Below are 23,352 nucleotides of genomic sequence, written 5' to 3'. Positions count from 1 at the left end.
AGGAAAGAATTCTTGAAATAATTTAAAATATTGGTGGAAACCCACAATGCGTCTAACTATGACTGCCCTTCAGCAGTGCCACTTATCTGGAAGGTTTCATTCTGTTAATTGTTTTCCCTAGATAGTCATCATATTCATTTATCTCACTAACATCATTATAATTGATTCCCCAGGGTCACCTTCTGAAAGTACTTTTATACCCTTTTCATTGCCCAGATCCCTCACATGCATATCACTGCAAACACACTAGTCCCAATGACATAGCATCTTTGCCTCATTTTTTTTCCTTTAATCAATTCTTCAATGGTCTGTGTCATGCCTTCTGCAGATTCTCTGGAAGACATGCGTCCAGGTGCCCTAGCATCATTGTGAATGATAATCAGGACAAGTAATGGCCTTTAGCTCTTTTTCGTTAATGAAATGGAAAAGCACCATACCCAATCCATTAGTGATACACTATTATATTGAGAGCTTACTGAAGAAAGGCAGCCAACCAGTGGACATAGGGCCAGCTTCCCTTAAATAGGATTTTCAACCATGATCAAACAAGGCACCCTTTCATGAAGCAGCAAAGTTTGTGCTTTCTCCCTCTCTCTCTTTCTCATTTTGTTTTGTCCTAATTTATCCTGACAGTCCATAAGGAACTTAACTAATGTTTTCTAAATGACATTGAAAACTCTAGCAGATTAACAGTATTCATATGGATGAAATATCAATTAGTCTTTTGAAAAGCTTTTTCTTTGATTGTTCCTGTCTGTGGATTTTAGTTTCTTGAATTCTTTACTCTCAAAGAGATGTTTTTCCCCTTGATTTTTCTTGTTATAAAACTAGATATAAATGTAAAATAAGCAGCCATTCTGTTTGGGTTTTTTTTAATATTATTATTCTTTTAGCATTCATGCAGATAAAACCCCCCTGTTATTTTCATCCCTTTAGGAAATTATGTTTGATCGATGGTCTTGAACTTGGCTAGTTCAGGCAAGACTTGAAGGTTTTTTTAATCCCCTACGCTCAATTGAATTATTTTGCTATTAGCTTATGTGTGGTAAGGTGTCTGTTTGCTTTAAAACTCATACCACTGGCATTTGTACTTAGCACCCAAGCCGTTCAGACTTCAAGTTCATTTGAAGAGCTAATTTCATGTGATGCTGAAGTGCATACATGAGTATAGGGCCTAGTTCCTAAAATACCTTTTCTTAGGAATCTCATCAAGAGTGGAATGCAGCCACTCAGCCAAAGCCAAGCGCATCAACTTCACAGAACTTTTTCTATAATTGCTAATTCATGTGATAAGAAATGAATATTAAAGCAAGTAATACAACCAATGCAATCTTTTTAAAGCATGGGGTAGTGTACTTTTGGTGTTCTTTTCTGCAGTGCGTTCCCTTCATCACCTCTTCCTCACAATAACCCACTCTGTGACCAGCCAGGATGAAAAGGCATGAGAACTTGACAGCTCAACAGCAGTGCCTCATCCCTCCCAATGCTGGGCAGGCAGCACGCAGTAAAGGAATGAACACAAGCTTTGAGGAATAGCAGCATTTAAATCCCAGCTCTTCATGTACTCTCTCTCTGGCCTCTCTGGAGCTGCTTTTCATCTGTAAATGAAGAGAATGGTAATACCTAACAGAGATATACTATGAGAGTTAGATGTGATATTAGAATAATCATAATAGATACTTAATTCCACTCGCTTTCTGGGATTCCAAGTTTACGACTTAACGTTTTGAGTTCTCTGTCAGTTGATCTCAAAATGTAGTCCTAGATGAGCAGCATCAGCAACTTCTGGTAACTTATTAGAAACGCAGTTCTCAGGCCTCACACCAGACATACTGAAGGCAGAACTGGGGGTGGGCCCAGCAATATCCTCTTCAACAAGCCATTCGGCTAACTGTGATGCACACTCAAGTGTGAGAACCACTGCTCAAAGCCAATCAGCCAATTGCAGGCACGTGAATAGCGGAAGGATAAACTAATTAAGGCAATAGAGGAAATGAAATAATGGTGAAACAAAAGTAGAATGTTGATTATCTTCTATTACTCAAACTCTTTCTTTTCTTCCAGAATTCTATTATATGTTGTTGTTGTCTTAAATGATTTCCATCCTTCTGCATGATGTTTTTTTAAAGACCAACAGAATTTGATTTAGGTTGGAATATGAGTATAGTGGGTCCCTTTGGGAGAAATAGATAAATCCCTATTTGAATTTATGCAGTATATTCAAAACTATCAGGATTCATGGCCTATAATGACATATTTAGGAAGTCCTAGGAAAATGAAATCAAATAATTGGGCACATTGACATGGTTAGTTACCAAGAGATACTTTTAGAATTATAGAGACACAAAATCAGAATGAGAGCTCAGTCCTCTTTCTTGGTCTGGAGAGGAGGGAACCACAATTGTTTATAAACATAACTGCAGTAATTTGTAGGAGTGAAGTGCTTCTGGTCTTTTTCCTTCAGGGCGATCTTACTAATGTCACTAGTTAAAGCTCTATTTTTAAATGGAGCAAGACTTACATGATATAGTTTGAAGTGATCACACCATGTCAACAAGCATCTGCCTCTCTAGCTCATCCCTTTGAGCCTCTAGTAATTAGGACAGTAACTAAATTGGCCCTTTTTATTTTCCACTGGTGTCAAATACAGCTAAGAGGATTACGCTGTACTTGGATATTAAGACTCTTTTCGTAACTGGCAGTATCTAATCCTGATTATTCACTGTTTGTATTTCTACAATATGTAAAACTAGAAACAAAGCTTTCAGCTGAGTCCCCAATTTCACACCCAGGTTGGCTTTTATTATCCCAGACTCACTGTGACTCATTGCGAATGAGGATGCTTGTACTTTTCTCTCCTCCTTTCCATGATCCACCCCCTTTTTGCCAGTGCCTACAGAGAGAATCCTATGTAGAACTGGGAAGAAATTTTATTGTGCTTTTGTTTAATTATCTCCCATGCCTTTCACGATAGTTTTCAGATCCCTTGGGGAGATATATATCTATATTTTTCTGTTTTACTTCCTTGTTCTTAATGCAAGATAAAACTCAAGGAAGAATGATAGAAATTCAGAGTACTCAACATGAATTTGTCACTTAAATTTGATTAATCTTTTGGTCATTTATGTGAAATATCGATTTCCTTGGGAAACATATTTAAGCATCATTTCCCAAACAACCCCTAGGGTAGCAGATCTAAAATTTGGCAGCATATTACTCATAAATAGAAGATAAAAACAACAACAATAAACAAACACATAGATACAGAGATTAGATTGGTGGTTACCAAAAAGGAAGGGGGTAGAGCGGAGGGCAAAGGGGGTGACTGGGCACATGTGTATGGTGATGGATGGTAATTAGTCTTTGGGTGGTGAACATGATGTAATCTACACAGAAATCAAAATATAATGATGATGTAGGGGCCGGCCCGGTGGTGCAGCGGTTAAGTGCGCATATTCTGCTTCTTGGCCACCCGGGGTTTGCCGGTTCGGATCCCAGGTGCGGACATGGCACCACTTGGCATAAAGCCATACTGTGTTAGGCATCCCACATCGAAAGTGGAGGAAGATGGGGATGGATGTTAGCTCAGGGCCAGTCTTCCTCAGCAAAAAGAGGAGGATTGGCAGTAATTAGCTCAGAGCTAATCTTCCTAAAAAAAAGAAAAAAAGATGTACACCTGAAATTTATATAATGTTATAAACCTATGTTACCTCAATAAAAAAAATGTTTTTAGCATATTAGAAGCATTAAATATCCCAATGCCCAGGCCACACTCCAGGCCGATTAAATCAGGTTATCTGTAGGTGGGACCCAGGCATTGTTCTTTTGTTAAATTGATTCCAATGTGAAGCCAAGTTTGAAAACCAGCGTCCTAGAGAATCCTCCTCAGTCTCCGGAGATGTCAGTATACTAAAAAAAAAAAAAAACGTTCTAATGTCCAGCACATTTGGGAAATGTAGCAAACTGTATTTGTCTTCTCAGAGATGCTCACAGATTCGCAATAAATATTTGCACATTGAAGACTGAGAAGTCCTGCAAGGGAAAAAAAATAGTGGCTATAAAGAAGCAAGGAGGAAAAAGAAAAGAACCCCTGTCCCCAAGAAAAACAGAAGTATCTGCTTAGCTTGGTTTGTTCCATCATTTATCAAATTTCTTTACTCTGAAATGACTTTATATGTGGAACATCTCTAAAAAATTCCTTGGAACACTCCTTCCATGGAATGTAATTTGGAAGATACTGAATAAAAGGAATCCACAGCAAAGTCTTTTCTTGCAATGTTTATTGAAGACCTGGTTGTATCCGGATTTGCTTCAGTGTCATGTAGCATTTGATATTTAAAATAACTTGTTGAGTTTAGCATAGGAGTTTCAGAAATTATGCAAGGTGCCTGATAGAAATAGGATCCTTGGGTCACAAGCACTATATGAGACTTAGTTTATGAGAGTCAGTCTCCTAAAATTAACAGGACAAATGAGTTAGAAGAATAGTACTTGTAGACATCCAACATTCAGTAACACTGGAAAGGTATGGAAAATCCAATCAAGTAAGAAGTGGAGTGACATGATAGCAGAAATAGTGCCACAATTTGTTGGATCTAGTATTTAATGGCATGTGCATGGTCAGTCAAAAATAAAGTGATAGTTGGAGACTATTCAATATCCTCTTTCTATTACATGCATACTCCATTTTATATTCTCTTCTCCTAGCCTTTTCTAAAGGTTTTATCTCAGAACTTTATACCTCTGAGGTCTATCCAATCAACTCTAATTTTATAATTTCTTCTTTCTTTCATGAAAACAAACCTGAGCCCATTTTTCAGGATTCTCCCAAGTCCTTCTTGAGGGCCAATTATATGGTAAAATACTAATTTTCATTATGTGACCTTTAACCCTGGTGGTAGAATTTCAGGTACTGGGGCAGATGGCATTCATGTTAGTTGCAAGGCAGATGAGAATGATGATGGTCATTCTCCACATAAGCTTCCTAGGAGATCTCAAAAAATTCTGCTAATTAGAGTTTCCTAATTAGGAAAAGTTCTTGAGATGCTGTAAATAGTAATGAAAAATATTTAAAGTAATTAAGCAAACTGGATTTGGATAAACGTTTAAAAGGGACAGCCAACTATCGATGTCAGAGAAGGTTCCATCAGCAATTGAGTTTTGTTGACAGGGTAAGAGAGGATCAAATGCATAATAGGCAAGATGACACAAAGGCCTGTTACCCTTGGCCTGCTGTGTTTTGGGCCAGTTCTATCAGAGCTGATGATGTTTTCTATTTTTTTAACTCACTTTCTCTTTTGCCTTATTTCCCCTTTCTAATTCTCATGCCCTCCCCAACCACAAGGAATAATTAAACGCTCAGCCCAAAATGGTTTTATTTAAAAATAAATTTATTGATTCATGTATCTAAAAAACCATAGGAAGAGCTGGTTCAAAAGATACCACTAGGGCCCAGCCCTGTGGCTGAGTGGTTAAGTTCACGTGCTCCGCTTCGGTGGCCCAAGGTTTCGACGATTCGAATCCTGGGTGTGGACATGGCACCGCTTTGTCAGGCCATGCTGAGGTGGCATCCCACATGCCACAAGTAGAAGGACCCACAACTAAAAGATACACAACTATGTACCGGGGGACTTTGGGAAAAAAAGGAAAGAAATTTAAAAATCTGAAAAAAAACAAAAGATGTCACTAAAGACCTGTTTTGTTTCTACTTAGCTGCATGTCATCTTCACATTCCACAGCCTCACATCTGGCAAACCCAACCCCTCCCCCGCATGATAGCAGAGTGGCTGTCCCAGTGATGACCTTACATGCTCACAATATACCATACAAGGGAGGAGAAAAGGTCATTTCTAGAAGTTTCCACAAAAAAAGAGAAAATGTTTTCCTTCTCAGAAGTTCTGGTAAACATCTTCACTAATATCATTGGCTGGGCTAGGGTTATTTTCATCTATTTCTGGACAAGGGATCAGGATATAGTAACTGTGCAGTCAATCACATTCTAACTATGTGTTTGGGGAACGGAGACAAAAGAATTCCCAAAGGAAATAAGAGTTATCATTGAGAAGGGGAAATGGACACTGAGTGAATAAGAAAAAAATGTTCATTGTACTTGCCCTCTTGTCATCATTCTTCATATCCTCCTCTCTAGATTCTACACTTAGTACAACTTTTGATTAATTTTTGCTTTTGACCTTGAATCACAGTTTAGTCTTTGATCCCTCTTTTTAAATTTCTCTTCTTGTTTTATAAATATCCTTTAGTTAAGAATTAAGGGTAGTTTTAAAGGAATTCAAACACATATTTTTATTTTCTGTCGGTATGCTTGAAATTCATTAAGGAGGAGATTGGTTTATATCTGCCACTGTAAGACTTAAGGCACCTTAAACATAGTTGGCTCTCATAAATATTTTTGGATGATACATGGGAAACACAATTCCTTTTGTCAAAAGAAAGAGGAAAACAGGAGCAAAACTCTAGAAAAATCTGTGTTAACATTCTGGCAAAACAGTGCCTATAGTAGCCTGTGAGTTAGTGAAGGAGTGGCCCCAGGTCCTAAACATAAGCTAAAGTCTTCTAGGATAAAGAAGTCAAGGACAGATGGACTAGGTGGGACCAGGCCAAGGAAGCTCAGGAGATAAAATTAAGAGTGATGCAATATCTGTATTGATTTTTATTTCTCTTTGACTGGCTGCCTTACTTCCCCTACAGCACCACCCAGGAAAGTACACGTCTGGCCCTATTGTTTATTCATTTTTTATATCAGTTAGTTTTATTTCCTCTTGGAACTACTTCTTACCTGCTTCTTTCAATGAGCAAACCCTTAATTTCTTATTTTTCCAGTGGATAGGAAATATATTAAGATTTGGGGTAACTGTTCAGGCTTTTTGAATCAATTGTATCCAATTTTACTTACTTTGTTTAAGAATGTAACCCAGATGTCACTGGGCCTCCTAATATTTTGAAACCAGGTAAGGTTGGCTGGAACCCCCAATTTCATACCCTTTGGAAGTCCAAAGCTCTCTGCAGTATGTATTTAACTTTTCAAGGGCATTATCATCACCTCTCTCTGGTCTCTCTGTTCTACCTTGTATTGATTCAGATGTGAAATTCACTCCCTGTCCAATTTAAGGTAAAAATCTTGCGCAGAGTAACATTAGTGAAGACTCGGGGCATGTTCAGTAATGGCAACATAATGAACATTTAAACAATTTCAATTGAATATAAAGATGCATCCCTGTGTTTGAAATGCCCTTTGGCAGCTTCCCCACAGTGGGATTTCACCAGCTCTTCCCTTGCATATGCTCAGGTTCATACCACTTAGGGGAACTTCTCTCCTCCCCCTTTCCTCTAGCTCCTCAAGGTTTCCCCTCTCTCCCTCTTTCTCAGAAACACAAGAAATCCTGCCATTTCCCCTCTTTATAACTATCTCTACATGTAGGTTGTGTCTGTCACACATGCCTTGATTGTCCTACTGTCCGCCCCAAGTGTCTTATCAATGTAATTTCCAAGAGAAAATAAACGTGTTTCCTTCCTAAGCTGATTTCTGATCCTGCCAAACTTTAACCATCATTAAGATGATGAAAGTTTGTCTTGTCATAATAATAATATGAATAAAAATAAAACCAATAATAATGACAGTTCCCATCTACTAGGTTCTTAATATGTACCCAGCCCTATACTAAGAACTTTATATATATTAGTTCACTAATATTTCTCAAAAAACTTTAAAGTATGAATGTTTGACTTCGTTTTACAATAAGATAACTGAGATTTATAGATTAAAAACCCAGATCTTTCTTAACCATCATGCTGAACTACTCAAAGTGTCTATTTTTTCCTAATTTTATTGACTGATATTATTATTCTACAGAGACGTTAACTTTATGTCGCACTGCCTTGAAAATCGTAAATGGAAAATTACTTCAAAATATGTATTGTTAAGTAGATGATGATTATTTTGGGAAAAGAAATGCACTGATACTTGTGTAATCTTATAGCAATGCTCAAATTGAGAGATAATCTTGCAATGTGTGTCAATAACCCTCCCAAAAAATCAGGTTTACATTTTTTATCTTCTTTATGTTCCAGAATACGTGAATATTTACCATGAACATCATTATCTTCATCATTAATTTGCTAAGTTCAAAGCATAACATTAGACCAATTTATTTTTTGTGTTCTTAAAACTATGACTACTAGTCGACTCCAAATCAGTTTATTGTCAAGCATCTAGATGCCAGAAAATAAATAGAATGCATTCGTAAAACAAAGGTATTTATGTATTAAATTAGAGAGAACCAAAAACACTACGTTAACATGTTAATATGCGCCAAAGCATAATAATCAATATACTAAAAAATAATAACAACAGCAAAAACAAAGAATAAGAAACAAAACTGGAGGAAAACAAGTTCAGTTGTGCTGCTAGTTGATTTTATAGGTGGAGGGTTTGGATATCTTGCAGAGAAGCTTTCCTGATCAATACCAACAATAAGGAGAGTTATTATTAAGACTCCTTGTCCATTAAGAACTTGTGAGAGCACTAATGAGTCAAGGATAATAATACCAAAGGTGGTTTCTAGTGAGATTTTCAAGACTTGTTCATTTGGTACAGTTCCATAGAGGGAATATCTGCTTAGGTGTAGATTGGACTCGAATTCAAATGTACAGTCTTTCTTTCAACTCTCAAGTGATCAGCCTCTAGCAATGAGTGGCTAGAAAAAAAAAAAGAGAGAATATTTACAGACCCAACCAGTAATACTTTTAGCATTACTTGCAAGCCTTTATACATCTGGCTTCTGAAACCATCTGAGGTCTCACCTAGCCTGGCTGGAACTTGGAGATGAGCAAGTGCTAACAGGCCTCTCACCTGCATCTCCTGAATCACCATCCTAATTCAGTATTGCTGGGGTTTCTATCGCCGTACAGTCTGTATTCCCAGGACAGTCCCTACTGCTTGCCCAGTGGATCATCCATTTACTACTGACCTCACATGGTATCTTTTCATCTGTGTTCCTCTAAAAACACTTTTTAAAACCCAAAGACAAATTCCTTTATGTTTTCATGCGCTGCAGAAAAAGCTCTCTTTCTCATGGCTTACCTGAGATGTGGTTTGCCCTAAGAATATGTCCTTCCTCAACCACCCTCTAGAATGGAGACTTCACTTTTTTCTCTGACCAATGGAGCTGGAAGGACATATTGGCAGTCTTCTATATCACCGTTGCCTCTTCTAGACCTTTTGTAAGTTCCTTCCTCTTTTAATGATGACACTGTCCCTGGATGCAAACTTCTTTCCCTTCTTTTTGCTTCCATCTGTTGATCTCCTTGCCAAACCACACATTCAATATAGCCTTTTCTCTTTAGTCTCCTCTTACCTCCAGCTCCCGCCTTATTAGTACTATAGTGTCAGTGTTCCTTAATCTCCTTGATTCCAGCGACCTTCACCTTAAGCCACTCCAGCCATTCACCTCAAAGATTGCATTTTGGACCTAACCATAATGGCTCCCCCTCTGAAATCTTAAAACGCTCACACTTGCTTTATCAGCATTTCACTCTTGCATTTCTCCTTTTCCACTGAATCTATCACCTCCCCCTACTCCATTTCTTTCCCTCTCCTGCCTAGAACACATTGTGCATCACTTTAATGGTTCTCTTGCCAGCACCCTCACTACCACTGTTAATAATAGTAATGGGACTTGAAATTCTTTCATTTATCCTGGGTCAGATCTGTCTCTAATTCTCCAAAGGAATAATTCCAAATATTCACCTTTCAACATATTCCAATGAAAAGATTTCCAACATTCACCTCTATGCTCATAATATTGCACCAGTATTCTTGGGCAGTGGCAAGGATATCAGGTGTGAATTCCTTCAATTTCTTGAGCCCCGACCTACCAATTAATTGATTCTGGCACTCAGCCTCACCATCTTTTCTTTAATCACGAAAGAAAAGGTGAGCTTCCTATGTTAGACTTACTTCTCTAGCCTGTACTCATCTCTTCCCACCTCCTCAAAACAATATTATTTTACTACCACTGATCCCAGCCTCAGCCTCACCTTCAGAGTAAGTCTCAACAGAGCACTCATAGCCTCTACCAGTGTTTGTCATCCCTGTGTAGGTGATATTCTTTCCCTGTGATGGAAGATTTGACTTCTACATTTGGTGTCCTGCCTCCTACATGTCGACGTAGGATAATATTGTTTCCTGGTTCTGAATCCCTTTTCTCTTAATTTTAGTTTTGTTTCCTTCATTCTAGCCCTTAATCACAAAATTTTAAAAAAAGAAGCCTTCTTTCTTAGCTGACCTTATTTGCCTTGTGTTTCTGGTGTTCTCCTTGCAAAATCCAATGGTTTTCCATTCATATGCCAAATTCCTGGTTAATGCAGGTGACATGTTGTCACCCAGGCCTGAAGTGGTCCTTGCAGTTTGGATTCCTAAATGGACCAGGATATGACCTTTTCTCACTAACTTAAGGTTCCCAATATTTGAAGGCCCTAATCAAGAGTCTCCATACATTAGGCATTTTCTATCAAAGAATTTTGGTAAGTCTTAGGAAAGTGTTATCTCTTTCCTCTATAGTAATTTTCATTAGCTTTATTTTATGCCATGATGTGCTTCCGAAGAAATGCCAAACCACTGAAGACACACTATAATCATATTTTGTCCACAAATTCTAGATATATACATTTATGGCATAGGCATTGTATTAGTCAGGGTTCTCCAGAGAAACAGAACCAGTAGGATATATAGATATATAAGAGGAGGTTTACGATGGGAATTGGCTCATGCAATTATGGAGGCTGAGAAGTCCCATAGTCTGCTGTCTTCAAGCTGAAGAACCAAGAAAGCCAGGTGATATAGTTCAATCTGAGTCTGAAAGCCTAACAACCAGGGCGGCCAATGATGTAGCTTCCAGTCCGAGTCCTGAGAACCTTAGGACCACTTGTCTAAGTTCTGGAGTCTGAGGGTCCAAGAACCAGGAGCTCTGATGTCTGAGGGCAGGAGAAAAAGGATGTCCCAGCTCAAGAAGAGAGAGAGAGAGAATTTGCACTTCCTCTACTTTTTGTTCTATTCAAGTCCTAAGGGAATTGGATGATGCCCCCTCACATTGGTGAAGGCGATCTTCTTTACTCAGCCTACCAATCCACATGCTAGTCTCTTCCAGAGACACTCTCATAGACACACTCAGACATAGTGTTTGACCAGCTCTCTTGGCATCCCTTAGGCCAATCAAGTTGATACATAAAATTAACCATCACAGAAATCAGGATGAAAACAAGGGATTAGGATTTCTGTGCTTTTCCCTGAACAGTTATATAGCTCCTTTGAGCTATACAGCTTGAGTTTTTCATCCAGAGTGCTTAGTTATTCACTCATGTTTTCATTCATTAATTCATTCAAAAAATGCATATTGAGTGCCAGTCATGATGAATCAGGCATGGTTTCCATGGGTTGACTGCTAAGAGCTATAACAGAGGTGCAGATAAAGAGTTGTTGGATGTCATAAAAGAGAGTTATCACTTCCAAATTGGGGGCAAAAGCAAGGCTTCACACAGGAATTTGGCATTTGGACTCAGTTTAAGAGACAAGTTTTGAATGTGTGTTGCAGGTGGATAGAAAGAGATTAGAACACAGTGGAAACAAGAAAGGGACAGAGGAAGGATATTACGAAGGGAGTGCTCTTAACTGTGAGCGGTAGATTTAGCTATAGCCAAACATAAGTGAGATGGTATAGATCACAGTGATTCCAAGAACTCAGTGGAAGTGGGTTGAAATTTACCCCAGAATAATATCCTTTGTCTCTCCATTGTTTGATGGCTGTCGTCAAACAAACTATTCTTCATTTCTTGTGGCAGGGAATGGAATGTGAACTCTGGCACCAGAAGGTCTATTTCCTTCCAGTCCTCCTATCTTTTTGCCCTTGGCTCTTTACTTTGAATTCTTCATATCCTTGGAGGCAAGCATGATAATATCTGTAGCCTGGCAGAAACTCCTCCATTATGGTTTTGTATTGCCAAAGTTATATATGCTCACATGGTTAGAGTAATACCATTTAAATCTGTTTTTTTCCCTGAATATTCTGAAAGTACGTTTCTCAAATAGCTTTATGCTGTGTTTTTGCAGTTTCCAATTTATTGTTGCTTTCTATTCTTTCCTCCTTATTTAGAATGTTGATCTATCTTCTTTCTTCTCCCTGGTTCCTTCCTACTTGCCTTCATTTGCTCCCACCCATCTTGGATTAATCCCTAATATAAATATTCCAACCAGTAGAATAGGTCAAGTTCCATCTCTGAAAGTCTCTTGATTGAAAAACAAACACATTAAAAAAGAGTATGTTTGTTGATTCTTGTATAGACTGAACACTGTTTCAAAGGACATTTTAGGGGCACCCTCCACATTTCCTCTTGTTGAGTTCTAACATCTACTCTAGTCCACTGGGATGATTGGCGTTCGCAGTGTGTGGGCCCAGGATGGTTGAGAGGAAATGTTTTGTGTGGAAATGGAATTTGCTGTGTGTGTGGCAGCCTGGATGAGTTCCCTTTTACTTTGGCTAAAGTGTCTTTCCCTAACCCGATTTAATGCTTTAGTCACAGACTTCAGTAGAAAACAACAAAGCTTCAGGCACATTGAGGACTTCTTAGTTCACCCATCTATCTTCTTGACAAAGTCCCTCAGTTCTTTTATTTCCAAAATAAAGAAGCAAACCTGCACCCCTAAAGAAAAGACTAAATGAGCCTAAAGAAGCTGAGGAGTATGTTTGTGTAAGTTTCTGAAAGAACTATCCAGATAACAGGTCAGTCAGGTCCTTTGTTAGTGATTTCTCCTTGATGCTTTCAGATTTAGAGACTGATTTAAATAAATGTTGACTTGACCTCAACAGACTCTCTCCTTTGAAGAGGTCACCACTTTTCAGAGACTTTTAATTCTTTACCATTGATAAACCATACTAATATGCAAAAATAATAGAGAATGCTAAGAAACAACAAAGAAGGGATAAACAGAAAATGCAAACGCAAAATGGGAAAGCTGCAGAAGAAAGTAGTAATAATACAAAATATCAATTTACAAAGATTTAATTACCTACTCTGTTCCTGGGTACTGTGGTGAATGTAAAACTGACAATAACGAGTAATACATAGAATTAAATAGCTTTATATATGTAAGATCAGAAAGGAGAAGAGAACTGTCCAGGACACCCAGTGGCTTAGTAACAAAATCTGTTTCTTCTGGGCTCCATCAAGTCCTATTGCCCAATCCATGTTTAACACTATAGTATATGCTTACTTAATACTTGGCACATATTAGGAGCTCAATAAAATTTAATCAAATATTGCTAATAAGTGAATCAAGGATATATATCCATTACTGGAATTTAATAATGGAGCACCTTGGCCTCTCAGTTTCCTGAGTTCCTTACTTCTGATGATTTTTTTCTCTACCGTATCCTAGAAACTGCCATTCACAACCACTGCACCCACTCCAAATTTCAATTTAAATCACCCACTCAATTTCAATCATGCCACTCTCTGACTGCCATCTCCTTCCCTCTACACACTTCTTTCACTACTCTTACTGCAACAGTTCTCTGACGCCATTAAGCCTGCCTACCTATTTATTCTTCCGCTTTGTTAGTATCAGTTTTCCCCTTCATTTCTTCACGTCCATGGCTAGCTTAGATTCTATAGGAGAACATTCTAATCACCTACTTTGATGTGCCCTCACCTCCCTCGACTCCCTCTTCCTCCATCATACTCTCCTGGTGCAGCTTCGATCCTGCTTACATCCAATTCTCAGTCTGCTTCATTTTTTTGAACAGCTGGATGTGCTTAGAGTAAAACATACCACCATGCTGATGAGTTTCACATTAATTTTGTGACCACACAACTTAAATAGGCCCTCATCACTGCCCAGAAATCTTATTACATAACCCTGATGCATTCAATCTTCCACTCTCCAAGACAATCATTTCATACATTCTTTCAGACTTCTAAACCCATCATCTCTTATTTTCACCTCACCTCTTGCCTCAGAAACAGAAACAATAGAAAGAGAATGTAGGCCCTTGACAAATCTCTCAACCTTCTCCCATCTGAATCCATTCAGTTTATCCTGTTTAAGTGGCTAAGTTGTTCCTGCTCTCATCTAAGGTCACCCTTTCCCTTTTCTGTTGCTCTTTTTCTGTAAACCCTTTTATTGAAGTATAGCATATGTACAGAAGAAGGCACAGTTCATAATTTTACAGCTCAATAAATTTTACAAAGTGTAAACACTCATGCATCCACCATCTATACTGAGATATAAAAGGTCTTGTTATTACAGAAGTCTCTTTTGTGTCCCTGCCTTTTTATTATCCCCACAAAAGTCCCACAGTCATGACTTCTATCACTATAGATTTGTTTCTGAACTTCAAGTAAATGGAATTATACATTATGAAGCCTTTTATGTCTGCCTTTTAAAAATGCAGTGTTATATCTGTGAGATTTATCCCCATTTGTAGTTTTGTTTCATTGTTTTATGTTACCGTACATTATAAATATATTACAATTGATTAATTCTACTGTCAATAGATATTTAGATTATTTCCAGCTTGGAACCATTATAAATAAAGCTGTTCCATAATTTTGCACATATCTCTTGGTGTATATTTGAAAGAATTTCTGTTGGGCACATACCTGGGAGTGGGATTGCTTGGTCATAGGTTCTCTGAATGTTCTGCTTCTTTGGCACTGCCAAATCGTTTATAGAGTGAATAAACCAATTTGTACTCCTACCAGCAGTGTATGAGAGTTCCTGCTGTCTACATCTTCACCAACACTTGGTATTATAAATCGTTTTCATTTTTGCCATCCTGGTAGGAGTGTAGTATTATATAATAATACCTTAAACTTGCATTTTCCTGATGACAATGAATGAGGTCATCATGTATCTATAAGCATATTGGCCATTTGGAGTTTAGATCTTCTCTTTCCAAAAGTGTTTGAGTGACTAGAGAGATAGATCTATGTATACATATACATATATACATATATGTGATTTTTGTTGTTTTGGTTTTTATTGAGATAATTGTAGGTTGACATGCAGTTGTAAGAAATATAATATAGAGAGATCCCTTGTATAATTGCCTCAGTTTCCCCCAACAGTAATATTTTGCAAAACCGTAGTATAATATCACAACCAGGATAGTGACATTGATACAACTCAGAAATCTTATTCAGATGTCACCAGTTTTACTTGTACCCATTTGCGTGTATGTGTGTGTGTTAAGTTCTATATAATTTTTTACCTAAATAGATTTTTTTTTATCCAACACCACAGATAAGACACTGAACAGTTTCAGTATCACAAGGATCCTTCCTGTTGCCCTTTTATAACGACACCTGCCTCCCCCTTACTCCCCTACCACATCCCTAATCCCTGGCAACCGCTGAACTGTTCTCCATTTCTAAAATTTTGTCATATAAAAATTGTTATATACCTGAAATGATATAGTATATAATCTTTTGGATTTTTTTTTCACTCAGAATAATTCCCTGGAGATTCATCTGAGTTATTGTATGAATTAAGAGGTCATTCAAACTCATTTTTTAAAATTGGGTTTTCTGTGTTCTTACTGATTTGTGGATTTTAAAAAATATATACATTCTATATATAAGCTTTGTTGTCAGATACATGTATTGTAAATATCTTCCCTCGGTCTTGTGAGAATTAGAAATTCTTAATTTTAATGATGCCCGATTATCACTCTTTTCTTTTATGATTAGTTCTTTTTGAGTCAAGTTTAAGAAATCTTTGCTATTCCCAATATCTTGAAGCCTTTCTCCTATTTTCTCCAAAAAGCTATATTATACCTTTATATTTATATCTATGATCTATCTCAAATTAATATTATGTATGGTGTAAGGTAAGGACCAGGGATCATTTTTCCTCCAGAGATATCCCGCTGATCCAGCATCATTTATTGAAAAGATCACTCTTTCCCACATTGAATTACAGTGACTGTCTTATAAGTTAGGTGGCTGTATATTTATTTGCTTCTAGTTTCTCTGTTATGTTCCATTAGTCTTATTTTTCTATCCTTGTAACAATACCACACTATCCTGATTACCATGACTTTTTAGTAAATCCTTGATATCTAGTAGTCCGCATTCTCCAAGTTTGTTTTCTCCCCAAAATTGTCTTGAGTATTCTAGGTCCTTTGCATTTCCATATAAATTTTAAAGTGAGTTTCTTGATTTCTACCAAGAAATCTGCTTGGATTTCAATTGGAATTGCATTGAATGTATAGATTCTTTATAGAATTAACATTTTAACAAATTGAGTCTTCTAATCCATGAATGTGATATAACTCTCCATTTATTTAGGCCTTATTTAATTTCTCTCATCAATGCTTTCTAATCTTCAGTATAGAAGTTTTCAGGCCTTTCCTCAGAGTTATTTCTAGGTATTTGATATCTTTTGATGCTATCTATATAGTGTTATTTAAAATTTCTTTTTTAATCATTGCTGATATATGGAAATTCAAATTTTTTATTAACTTGAATCCTGCAACCTTGCTAAATTTCCTTATTAATTCTAAAAATTGTTTTTTAAAGTATATTCTTTGAAATATCTATATCTCAGTCATGTCATCTTTGAATAATGACAGTTTCTTCCATCTTTATGCCTTCCATTTCTTCTTCTTGTCTTATTGCACTGTCTAGAAACTCCAAAACAATATTAGAAGAGATGATACTGGATATCTTTATCTCATGCCAAAATTTAAATAGAACACGTTCAGTATGTCACCATTAACTGTGATGTTAGCTGTACAGTTTTTTGTATATAGACTTCTATTCCTAATTTCCATCTATTCCTAGTGTGCCAAGACATTTCTTCATATACAGATGTCAGATTTTATCAAAGTTATTTCTGAATCTTTTGAAAAGATCATATAATTGTCTTCTTTATTCTGTCAATATGGTGAGTGATGTTAACTGAGTTTCAGATGGTAAGCCTATCTTGAAATCCTGAAATAAATCCCACTTGGACATGATGTATATAGTTTTTTCATATGTTGCTTAATTCATCAGCTAAAATTTTATTTAGAAGGTTTGTATACATGTTCATGAGAGATATCGGGTTGTAGTTTTCCCTTCTGGTGATGTCCCTGTCAAATTTGCTACGTAAACTCATAAATGAGTTGGGAAGTATCCCTTCTTTAGTATTCTCTGGAAAATTTATGCAAGATTGATGTTATTTATTCCATAAATGTTTGGAAAATTCTCCAGAGAAGCCAATTGAAGCTGAATGTTTTGTTGTGGGCAGGTTTTAGATTATGAATTCAATTTCTTTAGTAGATAGAGAACGCTTCAAGTTTTCTATTTCTTTTTGTGTCAGTTTTGCTAAATTGTGCTGTTCAATGAATTTATTCTACTTCATCTAAGTTATCAAATTTATCGGCATAAGGTTGTTTATAAGATCCTCTTTTTATCTTTTCTACTTACTCACTTCCCGTTCTTCGTTGAACCTAATGAGTCTTTCATTCCAACTACACCACTATAAATATGCTTTCATAGTTGCCTCCATTCTGTAATCTGATGTACAGTTAGTTCTCAGTTTTTATCTGACTTACTTATCCTTATCTCCTGAGTGGTCTTTGTGATCCACTGGATTTCTCCTTTGTCCCATCTTTCTCAAGATTTCGTATTACCTATCACAAAAAAATTTGAGAAGGAGAGAATTCATGGTGTCTATACAGAATTCTTTTAAGTTCAAATTTTAAGACTTAGTTTCTTAATCAGCTACATTTACATAGTAAAACACTTTATTTTTCTTTCTATCACAATGATCTGTGTGCTTGCTCAAATCTAATGGCTTTGGTTTTTTTCCCATATATTCCTGAATATTGTTTTCTCTGCAAACTTGAAGGCCTCCATGGCCAGTGATCACATGGGAAAGACTACTTCTCACTGTTGTGCAGTGGGTGAGGTTTTATAAATTCCCAAGCTGAGAACAACCTCCAAGATTCTTCCTTGTTACTCTCCTTGTTGTAGACCACCAACAAATGGCCCCCACCCCAGAATACAGTGACAACAATATGTGTTTTTTGTTTAATAGTTTAGTGCACACCTGTCTGTGGGCTATGTTTAGTAGAATTCTGGGAAACTGGATGGGATAATATAGGCTACATACTCCTAAGTATGTAAGAGCCTAAGTATCTGGGCTCCCATTTCTATCCAGCCCACTAACTGGCTTTTCTTTTCTCTTCACGTGCTTTTATTCCTAGCAGGTTAAGTACATGTTGCTATCTGTATTCACCTCCACCTGTTCTTCAGGGATAGTTATTTCATTACTCACAACTATCTACTTTGTTATTTCTATATGACTACCTTAAAAAAGTTAATAGTCTACTTTATAAATTAGCATTAACATAAATCATTATGAAAGCATACACTCTAACTATTCTGGTTGGGGATCTACTTTATTCTTCAACATTTCATTGGCAGAAATAGAAAGAATATAGGAAGACCTGATAGGAAGTCCAGGTAAGAGTCCAGCCTTATCAGGCCCTAGTAGGGGCACCTTTCCTTTTGAGGAGAATCTCTCCAGCTCTCTTCCGCCCTATGGATGGTCTCTCATCCATGGAGTGACATGGAGACTTAGAAGGCATTGTTACAATTACACTCCAGGAAGCTGTTACTCCTTAGTCGAAGCAAGCATATGAAATGATACCAATTTGCCTCAGGTATTGCTTCTCAACTCTGAGATGATAGAATTTTACAAATCCAAGAAATATGGCCCTCAAAACTGCAGAATACCTCTACCCACCTGAGGTAACACTGTGCCTCTCCCTTAGCCACTCACCCATACGTGACGAATCATAACTCAGGCCGTTCCCTATATCCTCAAGCTTCCTTCATTGAAAGAAACTTTGTACTGGATGAAAGTAATTCACATGCATGCTGTTAGCATCATCGACCACAGTTGCTGCCTTCTCTGTGCAACTTCCTTTCTGAGGTGCATTTTTACAACTTTCCTGTGTCCTTCTCATTGACTTTCTGGGCTTGATAGGACCAGGACCATTCCCCTGCTGAAATCTGTTAAGCAGATTTATGAATTTTATAGCAAAGACTAGAAGCACCAATTTAAAATCTAAATAGTATACAGACTCCAAATGAGCAAGTTGGATAAGTTATTTTAGGAAATTTCACAATTTGAAATGTGGGAGCTTCCTTGCCACTCCTTTGCTGTACGAATAATTAAAATGAAAACTTTAATTAGAAGGAAATATATAAAACACTTTTTATTTGTTTTGCTTTGGTAGGGGAAAAAAAAGTAAATCCAGAACTAAAAATTTGGAGCTTTCTTTCTTTGTGTCCTCAGAAATAATCAATGATTCCTCAGTAACAGAAACAGTTTGTCCTAACTTAAATAGGCAAAAACACAATTCCTCTCCAACTTCACCTTTTTTTTCTCTTTTTGTGTAACTATCTTGGTGATGCAGCGTCTAGACTTCTTGGAACAAGTGATGGAGTCTGGAATTTATTCTGTGGGTTTGAAAATGGCTATTTAGGTCTCCTGCATACTTACTTGTGAAAATGTGGTACTTTCAGATCGTGTAAAAATCATCAAGCTGTTTACCAAAAAGTAAAAATTTATGCTTTAATGTCAAAACTTTAAGCTACATAATAGCAGGGAAATCTTGTATGAATTTATCCTTTTTGTCTCTATCATCTCATCGTAATGTGGTTCCTATCAGCCATTGTATCAAAAAAATGCAAAATAATTTGTACTCCTGAAAGAATTATGGAAGATATTTTCTAGCTTTTGAGAAATACCAGTAAAAGAAATTAGCTGCAAAGATGTACATCCATTCTTGTTATAGTTTTAATAAGTAATCCACACTTTATCAAGTTGAAATGGCATATTTTTTATATCACAGGTCCTTCTCTTAGTCTTTTGTCATCTGTTAGCTGGATAAAATGAAAGCAGTCTCTGAGACACCCAGATCAAAACAGTTTTTTGTGCAGCCTGGATTATTAAGTCTGGCTGTAGTTTATCTGAGCTCTTAAGGAAATCAAACTGTGTGCTTGCAGAGAAAGTTCAGAGTTATTTTTCACCGATTAGCTAAAGCTGGGAGTTGATCTTACACATAGCTGTAGCCATTTCCTGTAAGCACTTGCTCTTCATTTTACAAGGCTGTCGATTCTTGAGGCTTTACCCTGGAAAATGGATATCTACCACAGAAGAGTTTTATTGCAAAAGTTTACCCAGAGATAATAGTCTTATGAGGCATAAAACTGCATAGCATTAACTTGTTTAAAATAAGCCTATCTCTAATTTTCAAACAACGTTCTCAAGCTCTATTAGTTTTTCCGTGACAAAAAAAAAGCAAGCAGAAAGATTTTTTTCATTAAAAGATACACGCACACCACACATTGAACTGAGCTGATCTCTTTTACATTATAAAATCTCTATTGGTTCTATTCAGAAGAGCAGCATAAAAGTATGTTAAGTTATAAGACAAGTTAAGCATATGAGATAGCCCTCCCAGAAGAAAATTAGGTATTGTGAGTATAAGTAAAATAAAAAATGTATGGAAATTAAATGACAATAAAAATTAATCAAAGACATATTATTCTGTATTTCTTAATTGTAACTCCAGTTATTAAAGCCCATTAATAAAAAAAAAAAAACAAGTTGATATCTATTTTACATGGAAATGGTCAAAAGGAAGGTCTTGGGCTTTATTTCTTTTATTTATTTATTTATTTTTTGAGGAAGATTAGCCCTGAGCTAACCGCTGCCAATCCTCCTCTTTTTGCTGAGGAAAACTGGCCCTGAGTTAACATCCATGCCCATCTTCCTCTACTTTATATGTGGGATGCCTGCCACAACATGGCGTGCCAAGTGGTGCCATGCCCACACCTGGGATCCAAACCAGCAAACCCTGGGCCACCAAAGCATAACGTGCACACTCAACCACTGCACCACCAGGCCGGCCCCCTATTTCCTTAATTTTAAAGGTAATAAAGTAAACTGAAAACTGCTGAACTATGGGTCAGAAGAACTTGAATTTATTCCCATTATATGTGGGTCTCAGTTTCTCAATCTGTAAAATGGGTGAACCATCCTGCCTGACTCACAGCATTGTTCTGAAGAGAAGATGAGTATGAATTTATGCCATAAGCAGTTCAGTTTTCCCACATTCACGACTTTATTGAATGTCATAGGAGTTGTGAAGATTTACTGATTCAGTTTTACTGAACAAAACACAGATGAGGTTTTGAATAACTCAGTCATTTGAAGAAGCTGAGCTAAGAATCATACAAAATGCTTTGCGTTAACTGTATTGCCTGGGAACCCTCGTTTGGCAAGAGAGGTCTAAAAATGAGGTGGATTCTCATGTGAACTGGTGAACATTGCTTTGTATGGCCCCAGGCTGTATCCCTAACTCTAGTCCACAGAAATGGCTCCTTAAAGATGCGAACAGTAGAGCAAGGATAGAGCAAAGTAGTGTCCTGTACAGGGGTGCCAGTGACGTTGTCTTCTTTGGCAAGGACATACGCACTCACTTATTAGACCCAGTTGCAAAGTTTGGAATTACTAATTCTGGAATAGAAAATATCCAAATTAGTCAAGGATTAACTCTTTACTAGTATAATATAAATCTTGGAAAGCCATGACCAAAGTGTAGACCATGAGCCACAGCAGTATCAACTCTGTGGTCGTGTAAATTCACAGTCGGCAAAAGTAGCTTCCCCCTTGCTACAAATCTACTAGGATTCTTGAGATTCGATTAAAGAAATATTTTCCAAAGTATGTTCCTTAGAGTGCTAGTTCTAAGAAAAATTAATAGGTATACAAAAAAAACTTTTAGAAATATTGGTTTAATTACCTTGAAATAGGCTTCTGTAAAAGGTGCTTTCTCAGAGTTTTTTATTGTACGTCAGCATCAAAAAAGATACCTTATGCAGCATTGCTCAAACGCATAGGAGCACAAGAAAGCTTTTCTCTCAATTGAGTTAGCATTCTAAAAATAATACATTGTAGGGAATGCTAAATTAAAGGATTTTTAAAATCGGTATAATATGGGCAAACCACCTGTCTGAAATGACCAAGGAACTGTTATCCCCAACATACTTTCTGGAGCAATTTTGTTGGCAAGACCTGCCATAGACGTCTAGGTGTGAAATAATACTTGCTGAAAACTCCAGAGTTTTGTACCTTTTGAAAAATTGACTCTACTGGATACCTCAATACTTAATTGTCCTCTTAAGGACACGAGGCCTATGAGGAGCAGAGTTGGCTAAAGTATTTGTTTAAAGGTTATACAAACACATTAGGGGGGTGATGAAATTAATGTCTATAATGAGCTCAGAATTATCAACGGCTAAGAGGCATGTAAGATTTATAATTGGAAATGGAAGACTTTCTCCTTGTATCCGTTCACTCAGCCATTGAACAATTCCTTATTGAGTATCAGGCATTGCACGGTATGTTAGAAGATGCAGGGATTTGGAAAACGTGGCCCATGATGCCTTTAAGGAGATGATAGTCCAAACAATTTTAATAAAAGAGTGATGAATGCGGTGAGAGCACAGAGGACAGGGCACAGAAATCTCGGATAATTTTCAACTATAAAGCTAAATTGTTAATATGCCCAGGCCCTTCAAACAATTGCTCTTGGTCCAAGATACAAGGTTGTTTTTATATACATATGAATTGCACTCAGTTGTTATTAGTAGCAACGCAGGGATTACAGACAACAGTTTGGTTTGTTTGATTTAGGGTTGTTTCACTAAGACCATCTCTATTTTTAGCAAATGGATACAGTAGGACAGTGCTTAGTTTAGGATGGAGATGCATTCATTCCAAAGTTGCTTTATTGCTGTAATTCTCCATGAATATTAAACAACAACAACAACTGATGAGCTAAGATCCATTCAGATTTTCCTCTGGATCCAGAATCATCATGCCCCTTGGATACTGAAAGTACCAAGATACACAAAACATGGTAATTTAGGTTTTGCATATTTATGCAGGGCCTTTATATTTGAATTCAGCAAATTTAGAAGAATAGAGAATCAGAGTCTTGTGCTTTCCCATAAAAATCATTCCTCTAAACCTTTATGAATTGAGAAAACTTGTCTTCATTAGATGATTCTGGTTCTGAAATTCTGTGATGGTGTTCAAGTTTAGAAACTCGGAAGTATAGTTGATTCCATAGCAAGTTCCATTCTCGGACAGTAGAACTTTGAATTTGCAGGGGGAATGTGCATTAGAAATAGGAATACGGGTCATACTTTATGCTTACGTAGGTGAACATGTATTTTTCCTAGGGCTTCTTTCTTCATTGCAAAAATACATGT

At 37.0% G+C, this 23,352-nt stretch overlaps 1 protein-coding gene across 17 annotated transcripts in view; it reads left to right on the top strand.

The window, feature by feature from the left end:
* The window catches only part of RBMS3 (RNA binding motif single stranded interacting protein 3), a 1,248,509-nt gene that overhangs the window by 1,206,456 nt on the left and 18,701 nt on the right, over window positions 1–23,352 (top strand). The gene's annotated exons all lie outside the window — the stretch shown is intronic.

This window comes from Equus caballus, chromosome 16 (genome assembly GCF_041296265.1).
Source record: "Equus caballus isolate H_3958 breed thoroughbred chromosome 16, TB-T2T, whole genome shotgun sequence".
Taxonomy (NCBI): domain Eukaryota; kingdom Metazoa; phylum Chordata; class Mammalia; order Perissodactyla; family Equidae; genus Equus; species Equus caballus.
The sequence above is the reverse complement of the archived record's forward strand: the minus strand, read 5'-3'. Positions and strand labels throughout refer to the sequence as shown.